The sequence below is a fragment of the Clarias gariepinus genome, chromosome 1, assembly GCF_024256425.1.
Source record: "Clarias gariepinus isolate MV-2021 ecotype Netherlands chromosome 1, CGAR_prim_01v2, whole genome shotgun sequence".
NCBI lineage: Eukaryota > Metazoa > Chordata > Actinopteri > Siluriformes > Clariidae > Clarias > Clarias gariepinus.
The window spans coordinates 13,683,778-13,692,295 of NC_071100.1; the positions used below are offsets into that span (position 1 = coordinate 13,683,778).

The 8,518-nt window shown below is 36.1% G+C and overlaps 1 long non-coding RNA gene across 1 annotated transcript; it reads right to left on the minus strand.

The window, feature by feature from the left end:
- Positions 1 to 4,605: 4,605 nt before the first annotated feature.
- On the minus strand, positions 4,606 to 7,934 carry LOC128528764 (uncharacterized). The gene is made up of 3 exons (XR_008360978.1): positions 7,360 to 7,934; positions 5,481 to 5,676; positions 4,606 to 5,353 (listed from the first exon to the last, which is right to left on the minus strand). It is a non-coding gene; the product is annotated as an uncharacterized LOC128528764 (long non-coding RNA).
- Positions 7,935 to 8,518: the final 584 nt, after the last annotated feature.

Here is an 8,518-nt window from a genome sequence, read left to right on the forward strand (position 1 = left end):
AATGTTTTTCTCTCCACAAATGATTTCTGGTATCAGATGGCCCCATTAGTTTTAGATTTTGAGCAGTAAAGGTGAATATCATTAACAACAACCTGACAAACAATAATGGGCTACTGTAGATTTTAGGCAATGTCTCTCTGTCTCTCTCTCTCTCCTCTCTCTCTCTCTAAGGTAGATGATACATTTGCATTCATTAATTTGCTTTTGCATTTTTTTATTATTATTTTCTTTAGTGTGGCATGGTGGTATAGTACATCAAGGATTTTCATTTCCTGCTTCAGGTCTTTGTGTGGAGTTTTCATGTTTTTCCTGTGCTTAGTGGGTTTCCTTCCACTTAATTGGTGTTGCCAAATTGCCAATTAATTGGCACTTTGTTCAGGGTTGACCATGCCCTAAGTCCTAAGTCTCCTGGTATAGGCTGAAGGTCAAGCTTTATAGAAAATGAATGAATGTGGTCGCGAGTTCATGTGTGAAAAGCTTCCAGAACCAACCACTCTTTCACTATTTAAGTCGTGGGTCCATATTTCCTAAGCGTCACAGAATCAATCCTAGGATTCATGTCACTGTAAACACTGGGATAACTTTTGCTCCATTCCTTTAGGTAATCCAAACAAGTAGTAAATATTATTTACTATTTTATTTTTAATAACACATACACTACATATTTTTTTGTTATTATAAATACCTTGCTATATATAATGTTATTTATAATAACAAATACATGCTATATACTATGCTAAGTATCTTACTGATGATGGCACCGCGGATGGTTGCCTCAGTGTGGAGCTCTCCAGTTGTCTTACTGTTTTTGTTAGTTTGTCCTGTTTTTTTTTTTTTTTTTTTCCAAATGTGATCAGATACTACGGAGCCCCCCAGGGGTCATGAGGGGGAAAAAAGAACAAACAGAGCACACGGATTAATAAATCATGCGCTCGGATTAATAAATCGTGTGCGCGGAATAATGAACCGAGAGCTCGGAATAAAATATCCGTGCGTGCGGACTAATAAACCTTGCGCGCGGAATAATAAAACCGTGTGCGCGGATTAATAAACTTTGAGCACTAAATAATAAACAGTGCGGGCGGAATAATAAACTGAGCGCGCTGATTGGTTTAAACGTCTGGATTCGAGGTTATGACCTGGTCGGACATGGACGGAGAGGAAGGAGCTCATACAGCCAGCACAACAACTTTAAGGTATGTAACCAACTTTTCACTTAATATTTACCTATTTAACTTAATTTTAAAGGTTTGTGGATAAGTTTGCATGTTCCACACATTTTATGAGGCTTTCCTGTGCCCCATCTTTTGCTCCAGGCTATCTTTAAAATGTAAATATAGTGTAACAACACCATGCTTCCCCCGAACACACACACACACACACACACACACACTATGATATTCTGCGATCTCATTTTCCATAAGGCTGTTGTTTACTTCAATCGGTTCCGGACCGCGCTGAAGTTGGTTTAAAGTTGGACCTTGGATATTCGCGCGCCGGCTTCCAGATCCTGATTTGCGGCGGAGAATAAATATTAATATAATATTTATAATATGAATATTATTCATATTCAGTCAGTAATTTACAGACAGTCATTAACTCGCGCAGTAGACGAGGTTCGGTCGCCGAACTCTGACAGCGAAGCCGGAGCGCGAATGTCCAACTTCATACCAACGTCACCGCGGGCTAGTCCGGTTTTGGTTATACTTTAACATTATGTATGCTGAATGTAACAATACACAGTCTGTCCTTGCGTTTCTCACAAAAAATATCATGTCACATATGCGGAGTGAATATTTTTTATATTATGTTTAATACCCCGATCTCACCTATGCGGTTTCGCGCAGTGGCCGTAAATACGGTTCATCATGATTACGTTTCATGCATCATGTCATTACATTTCCATCTTTCCACGCGAAAAACCCGGATCTCACTGCGAGTCAACCCGTATACAGTAGGTGTATAAAGGGAGGCACAGATTGGTCTAAAAGATGCATTCCGACAGACTGACTGAACAGTTCGTGCTTTTTTATGTGTGTATTTGCCGTTTTTGGACAGAATGGATCAGGGATTTCTAGACTTTCTGCAACAACAGCGTGAGTTGGATCAGGGCATCATCTCCGTGTTTGTAAATGAAAAGGTAAGTGCATCGCAATTAGAAGGTTTCACAAACAACTTTTTTTTTGTTTTTAGACTCTAGTATTGACCTTTTTATATTGCTCTATTCCCACATTATACTGTATAAACGTAGAATAGCATAGTAGTTATAATAGCATAAAAGTAGAAGGAAGGAATTTGGAGTAGGACATCACATCGTTAACTCTTTATTCTCTTGTCATCTGTATAAAAGTGCACTAGGGTGTATGGTTAATATTTAACATGTAGGACATCTAAATACTTGAATGAATGGGCAGTTGTAATGCTTTGGTCAGTGTAGACTTGCATAATAATCCTTGAATTATATCTATAATTAAGGATTTGACAAAATCACCTTTTCTTTGTTTATCTCATGTTAACAGGTGGCTGACCTTGGAGCAGAGTATTCCAACTGCAAATAATCGTTTTGCACCATAAATCATTCTTTCCTTTTGGTACTTCACTGACTGGTGAACAGTTACTGCCTTGCCTGGATATTTTCTGGCATGGATAAATCACAGCTAATTGAACTTTATTTTCTTTTGGGTCTTAAATATACAGACATTCTTCACATTCTAAGTGTAAGACATGGAATTATTGTGAGTCTGAAAACACTAAAGCGATTTCTCAAGAAGAATGGATTCTTTCGTCGTAAACACTTTGACAATCTTGAAAATGTTATTCAGTTCATAAAAGAAGAACTGGAGGGCTCAGGGGCCCTGCATGGCTACCGTTGGATGTACAGTAAATGTAAAGACAAGGGATTACATGTTCGAAAAGAAGATGTTCGTTTCATTCTTTCAAGTCTGGATCCAGTAGGCAGAGACTTAAGAAGGCAGAGGAGACTCAACAGAAGAGCTTACTTCGCGAAGGGTCCAAATTTTGTATGGCATGTTGATTCATACGACAAGTTAAAGCCTTTTGGCATATGTATAAACGGAGCCATAGATGGATTCTCAAGGATGATTTTGTGGCTCAATGCATACAACACAAACAGTGATCCCAAAGTTATTGGTGGATATTTTCTCGAGACAGTAAGAGAAACTGGTGGTTGTCCTCGTACTTTAAGAGCAGACATGGGAACCGAGAACAGCTCTATCCGAGACATTCAGCGGTCCTTGCGTCAAAATGATCTTGACTTACAAAGTGGTGAAAGAAGTTTCATCTATGGACGAAGCACAAGTAACCAAAGAATTGAAAGTTGGTGGGGAATTCTTCGCAAAGAGTGTGTGGAGTTTTGGCTGGAGCAACTCCATAGCCTCAAAAATGAAGGTGTTTTCAATGGGGAATTCCTAGATAAAAATCTTATCATCTTCTGCTTTCTTGGTATCATACAAGTAAGTCATTCTCACACAAAATAATCTCCATTATAAAAACATATGTACATAAATATGTAAACATATTTTAATATTTATTTGTTCTGCATAGACTTCTGTTTTAATGTACTTGTACTCTCCTCTTTCTGTCTTCAGACTGAATTGGATGCTGTCAAAGAGTCATGGAATAGTCACCTTATTCGTCCGTCACGAAACCAGAGAGTTCCCCATGGACGCCCTGAAGTCATGTATTTATTACCAGAACTATACAACACACAGGACTACTTATGCCAGATTCCAGAGGATGAAGTCAACCATTATGAAAATGACTGTGTCCACCGATCCGACATCGTTTGTGATAACGACATCTTTACACTGTGCACCTCCATCATGGCTGAAAATAATCTTCATGTTCCTGGGGACACTTACATGGCATTGGACCTCTACCTTTTCCTACGACAAGAACTAACAAATCGTCTAGACATTGAAAGATAAAGTTTGTGTAAATGGGGCTGTGTTCATGCATGCCAATGTACTGTAAAATTAAAAGAAAATTTATCTTTTCCCTTTACTGGGTAAATGTAAAATTAAAAGTAAATGTCATATTGATCCTTCAGAGGTACGAAGATAGAAATATTTTGGCCCTATAGTCTGCAAAACCACAGATACTTATCTTAACTCATGTGACTTTGACAGACTGACGCCACATCTGGGACTCCACACTACTCAGAACTGAGGAAGCCATTCAGATAAAAGTAGACATTATTTTACAACTTCAAGTCATGTGTTTATGGTTTCTAACAATTCTTTTTTTTTATTTTATTTTTTTTACAATGTTTCATAAGTGCTATGCTTTAATAAGCAACATTCAAATTATTAGAATAAAGTGTGAAAGCAGGTCATTGTTTTTATATTAAAGTGCTTAAATTATCATATTTACCTTTAAGGTTTAACAGCATTTTATTAATGTTCAAATCTAACAAAAATTATTAAAAGACAAACAGTAATTTGTGGTACAAAACACTTTATTTAAGACATTTATAATAAAACATAACCAATAAATGTTTTCTGTAAAAGTTTTTTTAAACATCACAGATACATGAACATCAATAACTACACTAAAGTGTTGGGAGTTACTTAAATAATTACCAACTTCTACTTAGAAATGTAGAATTCACTACAAAAATAGCAAACTCAGTAAAACACTTCAGAATAACAAACAACATAAAAAAGTGCATTGTATTTATCACAACAACTTTAACTAAAGAGTAAAGAGACAAAAAATTCCTACGTGTTCTGAAATGCTTACTGTAGGTATGTTGTGAAAATACCCTATTCCAGAAAAATAAAATATTCATACTAACACATCCATAATTAAAACCCAAATACTAGAATGCTTTTTATATAATAAACTGTCCTTGCTCAAGTAAAGTGTTATTACTGTTTATTATCGTTTAAGCTGAAACCATCAATAGAAAACTATATATTTTTTTATTTATGAACATAAAAAGAGCTAATGAACAGATCTTAGTCAAATTGTGAGAACGTAAAATAATCCTAATCCATCCTAAACCATATGTTGTCAGATTATATCTTATTCTGTCAAATTAATGCAGTTCGGTCAAATTTATTTTGCCCTATATCAATTTAAATTTAAAAGACCCTCCATCAAATCAAACATTGTATCAAACATTATATCTAGATATCGATGTGCAAATGAAATTCCCCAAATGTAATTATTCAGTAAAGAAAAACACTATTTGTAAACCTTATTTCACTTAGATAAGAAATCAAATACTGTGAAACACCACTAACATACCAATGTTTAAACTAGTCCAATAGTATTTATTAATCTAAAAATTGGGATGTCCCTGTCAACATTATGTTTGGAGTCCTAAAACCTAGGGAAGAGAAAAGCAAATGCATATGAACATAAACACACTTCGGTACAAATTGGTCTAAGAAAAATAGATGAATAAATGGAAAAATAATAAATGAATGTAAATGTACTGTGCACCTGAAACTTACCTCTAAATAATGTCCATTACCCACATGTTGGCATCAAGTACACTTGTAAAATCTTCAGCAAGCTCAAGGTATGATCCGTAGTTGTTTGGCACTTCTAACACACAACCACATGTGTGTGACTGGGGGCTTCTGGTAAAGGTGCTCTTTGGCTCAGTGAAACGCACATGGATGGACTGTGATACAAGTAGATCAGCACCTGTAAACGTGTACAAAAATGATTGTTAATTTGGAGGACAGCCTTTGCTACCTACTCAATACCTCCATGCCACATAAGAACACACTGTTTTCTTAATGGAAAGTGCCCATGTGATGCAATTTTGGTCAACCTTTTAGGAGTAGGAATAAGAACAATTCATTAACATTCTTAACATAGAAAATCACGCTTTTCTCCAGTCGTGAGCGCACATGGATTTCATAAAAGATATGTTTGGACAATTTTAAACCAATTTTAAACCAAGTTTTTTTTAAACCAATAACGTTGTGTATGTAACTGCTCCATTAATGAACATGCTGTATGCTGTCTCTGCTACTGTTTTTTAGTAACAGCAAAGATGCAGCTTTGAAACAGTGACACAGACGGCAGTGTCGGAAATAATAAAATAAACTCTGTTCTTACAGCACCGCTGATCATGCGCAGATTCATACATTCCCACTATATAATGTGAAATCAAAGAAAAACAAGCTGCATTTATTGAGTTCAGGGCATCATTATAAATATATAAATTCAATTATATTTATATATACTATATATACTTAATTACATAATATACATATTAAATTATTTGAGTGTACATGACTGTTTCTTGACATTCTTTGTCATAAGCAGGACTTGCAAACTGAGAGGTGGAATTGAGGCTTTTAGAAGTTGACTACTCACTTTTTATCTTTAGAGGTAAGAGTAGAGCAGAATTTTACTTATTTAATTATTTCTTCACATTTTACTTTCTTTTTTGCAAACTAAACTGTCTGATGAGCACAATGCTTTTACATAACTGATGTTGATTTCATCATTTCGCTTTTCCACCATTTAAAACTACAAAAAACCTGTAAAAACTACAACACCCACTATAACGCGCAGCCTACTTTAAAAGCACGTGACATCACTCTTTAAGAGCAGCAAACTAGGCAACTAGGCAATTTGTGAAAGCATTAATACCATGTGTCAGTTTGCCGCACATACCATAAAGGAGTGTGAGAAATGGGGGTACACTTTGGTAATGAAGTGATGAAGTGTTGCTCAAAAAACATTTGTGTACACTGTCAAATAATTTAATACAGATATATAAAATACATAAAAATAAAAAAAAAGGAATCAATTTTTTAAAAATAACAGTATATATATATATATATATATATATATATATATATTAGGACACCTTCTAAGTTTTCGTGGGGATAGAAGTGATTTCCTGTTTTAATAATGTTAAAAGCTTCTACAACTGAAAGCAGGACCAAAATTATATGACTCTTTTGACCACTTAGAAGAGATTTCTTACTCAGAGAGGCTTAGTAAATAAAGGCCCTGGGGTTTCCACAAAATCATGGCAAAAAGCTTAATATAACATTCATCCTTTTGCCTCTTTGGAAAAAGGTGAGCACTACCTCCAGGTATATGATTAGACAGAATACATTTGGAGAAGTTAAGAAGGCCTGGAGACTGATCAGTGTATAGCAGGTTTCCCAAAAATCCTGTATAGGAAGAAGTGGTTGGCATAAATGCAGGAAAATCTGGTGGAAAATCTGGTGGTGTTAGAGATATTTTTTTAATGTACATTATATATTTATAATGTTCCCCAGAACATTTATTTTCTGGTAGCCTAATCTTTAATTATTAGTTACACAAATATCAATTGTGTGAAAATACAAACAAAACCATTACCTGTGCAAAACCGGAGAAATTTTCTCAGGCGTACATCACTACAGGTCCTGATAAATTTTTTAAGGAAATCCAGAATCTGACACTCTCGTTTGTTGAGAGCTTCATGTTGCAACATTGCTACAACCTTCCTGGTTGTGGGAGTGAGACTAGACATCACTTCATCTAGTCCTCCTGGAGGAAGATAGAGTCCCTGCAGAATATTGCTCCAACACTCTGCTACATAGGCTGGGTCTTGCACCATTTCTTTGTGTGCAACTTCAAGCAGAGTTCTCCTCAAATTGTCCTCCGTGACATGTCTTTTAATGTCATGTGCCTCAAGGAATTCAAACCATTCCTCTTTTCCAAAAATGGATTTGAAATCTCTTATTGCCTGCTCTGCAATCTCCTTATCTTCACTTGGAATTGTTTCCAGGAATGCAGCAAGCAGTTCATCATCCTTGATTTCCTGGTGAAGGCAGTGAGAAAGAAAGGGCTTAGCCAAGGCCACAGGAAAGTACTTTGCCATGTTGTAGCCTAACACCATCACTTTGGCCACATTCTCCCACTCGTCTTTCATATTATGCCTGGTCATTGGAACTTTCAGCATATTCCCAGTTGTGCATTTTAGTATAAATGTTTCCCAGTACTCACTCAAGGCATCACGTAAGACCCCACCATTGTCCTCTCCCTTTTCAGCATTGCCATTTGGAAGGACCATCTCAATCTCCAGCAGCATGTCATCAACTGTTATCTGTCCATCCTTAAATGCAGCATTCAGTTCATAAAATATGTTTCCTCTTCGAAGTCTTAGTTTAACAACCTTATTTTCATGATAAAGTCCTATTGATGGAGGTTGTACTACAGCAGTCTCCACTGGAAGAGTGTCATCCAGGACATCATTGTCATATGGGAGGTAAACGTACCCTATTTGGATTTCCTCATCAACTGAAACTGATGTGTTTTGTTCTTGCAGCACGTCAATGCCATCAAAATTCAACGGTGATGTATTTGACATTAATTTCTCATCATTAGCATCAATAAAAAGAAACCTTGTGTCTGTTGTTGATGTGCTTGCCATTACAGTGTCAGTGGTAAGTTTGATGGGAGTGCTTGTCAACATAGCAACTTCACTGGCATGCTCATCAACAACAATTCCTGTGCTTTTTGAGTGTGTGTGTAA